The sequence below is a fragment of the Micromesistius poutassou genome (assembly GCF_964030765.1).
Source record: "Micromesistius poutassou genome assembly, chromosome: 14".
Taxonomy (NCBI): Eukaryota; Metazoa; Chordata; class Actinopteri; order Gadiformes; family Gadidae; genus Micromesistius; species Micromesistius poutassou.
Window position 1 is genome coordinate 6,554,718 of NC_140284.1, and position 4,777 is coordinate 6,559,494.

A 4,777-nucleotide genomic window follows, 5' to 3' on the forward strand; every position below is an offset into this window, starting at 1 on the left:
ACAAAATGATTCATAAGTAGGCTGTCGGATTTTCCTTTTCTTTCTTAGGTTCATATACCTGTGAATTTGTTCTCCAGTTTTAATGCATTTCTTTATTTTTGGAGTTACCAAAAGAATAGCCAGCTTACTTCTTCCCAGAGCTTCTGTCCCAGAGCTTGTGCAGTCACTTGGTAAGAGCACGTTTTAAGCATTTAAGGCCCACATGTTCTTTTTATAATACAATCAACGCCGACATCTGTGCACATCTGCTAGAACCGGTCGCACACTCACCAGGAGGACTGGAGAGAATGGATAGCGACTCACCTGTGAATGCACTTAAAGGGGCGGTACGCTGCAAAAGCTGAAATGTCAGCCACCTCAAGGTCCTATGTATGTAGCTCCGGTAATGTGATTAGCACCACCGGCAGCTCCATTATATTTCGTAAGGGGGATATTGAAGCAAGACGGAAAGAAATAATGTTTGCATTTTACATATTGGTTCAGCAGATGTAAACCACAGGGCAGATACAAGTCAGAGCATCCTGGCTGTGACAAATAATGTTTAATGAAACATTGCTATGGAAAGTGTTCAACATTAAAAAACAATCACAACTCCCTGTGTTTTTCCAGGAATTCTCCATGTTTAGCTACAGTTACAAAGAGGTCCAGACACATAAATCTTAACACAGTTATATATTTCTCAGGGCCGGATCCACTATAGTCAGTTTTTTGGTTCATTTTATTGGAGTGTGTATGTGTAAAGGATAGCCGCCTCTACGGTGCAGGAATAGAACATTTAGCATACCTCAGCGCCAGTCGTCTGAGGGAGTGTTGTCAGACACCGTTTTGTCCGATGCTGTCTTCTCTACCACCGTTTTGTCTCAGGCTGTGTTGTCTGATTCCGACACTGTTTTGTTCGACACCGTTTGGTCTGAAGCTGTTCTGTCTGACGTTGCTTGGTCTGAGGCTGTTTTGTCAGAGTCTGACAGCGTTTTGAATGAGACACGATGTCGTGCTGAACTACAACCCAGACCTGCCTTGCTTTTCCCCCTGCATTCTGAACCCGTTTTGCCGTGCAAGACCTGACGCTGAGGTTTGACGACGTCCTAATATGTGCACAGCAGCTGCAAGCGGACCTTCTTGTGATGCACACTTAAGGAGGGTAAACAGTGCTTTAAAGAGCCCTGTAAATGAAGTAATCCGGCCACGGCCCTCCCTTTTCTTGCCCCAGGCAGGGTTCTCTGAATGTGAGAACGGTTACACGCCCTTTTTATGTTAATTCCCCCCTCTATAGCGGCTCAATAGGAACCACATGTCTTATTTGGAGAGCGCAGTGGAGTGCACCAACAGAGCAGCCTTTCACTCCCTAGCTGCAGCGAGACGGCTGCTGGCAGGCGGACTTAAGAGCCCGACGGGCAGTCCTGGCAGCCATGATCCTTGATTCGGGTCAGGCTTCGCCAGACTTCACTTTCAAAGCCGAGAGAGATCAAGACGAGTTTAAAGGTGTTTGCATGGAGCCGTTTTTCCTCATCTCTCAGGTTTTTTTTGACAACTTTATTGGCATGAACATAGAAACACACAGATCCACACAGATCAGAGCATCAATGATAATATCAGGACAGAGACAGGCCTTTCAAAGAGAAAACAATGAAGGTACGAGCAATACCAAAAATACCCGGGAGACATATTACAATACATTAGTGAAATACTAAACCAAGGAATATAACACCAACCACTGAATAGAGGCCACAGAGGAATATAAATAGTTTCATTGACACTTTTAAAGTAACTCATTCAGCAGGCTCGGAACCCGTTGGTTAAAACAATCCAATTCAAATAGTCTCAGTTTGACTGTGTTCCTGTCAAACCATGACTTGAACTTAGAACCAGAACTTGAAAAAATCAATTGGAAAAGGCATCACAGCATTAACACCCAAGTGGTGTTTTGGGTCCAGACAGTTTAATTTGCGATACTGTAGCCAATTGGCCTTGGCCCATGCATGACTCCTGCGTACTCTGTGAGAGTGGCCCTATCCTGCTTTCTGAACACATCATCGTTCCCCTGGGGCGCGGGGGGGGGAGGTGGAGCACCTGCTTTGGTGATAGCTGGAACCCTCCATAAACGTGGTGTCACTGGTGCCCTTTCTCCGACCTCTTACAGGACCGAAGCTCATGATATAAAAATAATATTACAATACTCATATCGATTATAACAGTTAGGCACTAATTGGGCTTGATTGTAGAATTAGGTTTAATGACCTTTTCTCCTGCATTGTAACAATGAGGAGGATCTTTTATCAATAGAACGTTGATAATAAGCTGACAAGATCACACAGAGTGTTGTGGAAAGAGGAGAACAGGCCAGTGGCAGAGGCTTGTGCGGCACGGAGCGATGCAGCAATGTCCTGCCACAGCCTGCCGTATCATCACGGCATTAATGCGATACGGCACAATATATGCAAGACCTGGTACATTCCAGTTCGTGTGAAAGATGAGCCTCAAGACCCAGCAAGCGCTGAGGAAGTGTGAGATCCCTTCCCCAGTGCTGCAGGCGTGGAAGTGACGCTTTTTCTGACAACACTTTGCCAGCTCTTACTTTGGGCAGGCTTTCCAATATACACCTCAGTAATTGTCAACACTCTGTGAAGTGTGTGGCATCAAGCTATGATTTAAGATGCTATAAATAACCAAAACACAATTGACATTGCCTATGTCGTTTTATCGTTTATTTATTAGTATTCCTCATGCAGACACAATACCCTTATATTTAACTCCATCCTCTGTAATTGAGGCATGTCTCTAGAATTTATATTTTAGAATTTAACTTGCAGTGAACACTGCAGGCAGAAACACTCGGTATAAACTATGAAACTTTGAGGATTACACACAGGTGACCGCACCCATTTTGACACATGCACATATCTCCTTGCCCATCCATCAATATTACAGGGGAACCAACAACACTTTGTAAGTGCCACAAACAACGCCTTCATTTAAATTGGCCAATATCAAAAACAAATCCCATTCATTGTTCTCTTTTCCATTTCTGAACAGAACCCAGCAGATTGGGGTCACTGAGCACAGCATGGCATCTATAACATAAAGACAACCTTATAACAACTATCGACATCCATTATTTTAACAAAGGTAGCAGTGGAAGTTGCAGTCTATTTTCCGAGAATCTAAATCGTTTAATATCATTGTTAGAATGATCTTAGTAATGGGGATCTTTAACAATTATTTGAGATGATTTGATTATTTAGCCATTAGACTGATATAGGACACCAGTGTGATTACTATTGATGCCTCTCTACCATACAACTTTTCCTAGTTCCTTAGCCACATTGGGTCCAACTGTTTGTCGATCCAAACATTTTCGTCTCGCAGCAACTTTTGTCTCTACTCTCACTCTAATTAAATCTATAGATGTCTTTGATTATTCTTTCAGCTGCCTTGTATTTATTTATCACGCCTATGTGTGTGTGTGTGTGTGTGTGTGTGTGTGTGTGTGTGCCTGTGTGTATGTGCTTGTGTGAGTGTGTGAGTGTGTGTGTGTGTGTGTGCGTGTGTGTGCTTGTGTGTGTGTGGTGGCTAGAGGAGGCTCACTCTCTGCAAATGAAATTTGACTGGCTCTATTCCAGCCTTTAATGTGTTGAGTGTTTTCCCGCTCCAAAACCCATTTGGCCACCGTTTTCCCTCACCTCCTTCAATGCCTTAATAGCCGTCCAGAGCAGTACCTGTCCCTCAAAGAGCCAAACAACCGTATCCTGCCCGCTGATATCAATGTTTCTCAATGGCTCACACTTGTCACATGTTCTTGAAAACCAAAAATGCGGATGACAGGAAGGTTTTATCCTCCCACTATGTCTTTAAGAGCTCCGGGGCAGTGGAAGTATATTGCATAGGTAAGGGGGTGTGAGGATGCACTCCTTGGCTCGTTCTGCTCTTTTTTGCTGAACAGAATGAAAAGAGATAGAGTTACAGAGGAAGTCGAGAGCCTGGGATTACTCAGATTACCCACGAGTCCTGGCTAACCGCCGTCTATTTCCATGCGCAAAAGCAGAAAACAAATAGCTCTTGGTCCAAATTTCCCTTCACAAACCCTAAGCTAAAGTACATGTTTTCCAGTTGTATTTCCCCGTCCTCCTAACACCCACCTGTCTCCCACTCCCTCCCTCCCTCCACCTCTCCTCCTCCTTTTCACTACTTCATCCACTCAATCACTTTTTCGACCCAGTAAAATAGCGCCATGGGTCCATCTAGCCTTCCACAAATATTGGTCCAGCGTAAAGATGAGACATTCCTGGCCCGGCAGTTAGAGTTAGAGATTGTTTTTTAAAGGCTCATTTACTCCACTCTTACAGCGTCGGACTGTTGTGCAACACACAACGGCACGCGGGACAACACGATACCTCACTGTGCGGTGAGCTTAACCATGCTGCATAAGGGCCCGTGTAATTATGCCCATTTTCATGTGACAATACCATCTGTAAGGGCCTGAGAGGTTGCTATTTCCTTTATCCCCCCCTCATGGAAAATTATTACCAGACCAAATGACCATTTCTGAGCAAACGTAAGGCAATACTGTTTATTTAGCTCAGGTCCATATTTTTGCATTCTGTGCACTCAGCCCCTCCAGAGAAAGAGAGCAGCGCATAGGAGCAAAACGTGTGGAGCTATACGTGACGGGATGGTTAGAATATCCATGTGTAAGTCGTTCCACAGATTCATGGGAAACACACAGTTATGGAGACGGTAAAGCCCTTTTGCTCCAGATCCTGTGCAATTAATTTAGGGA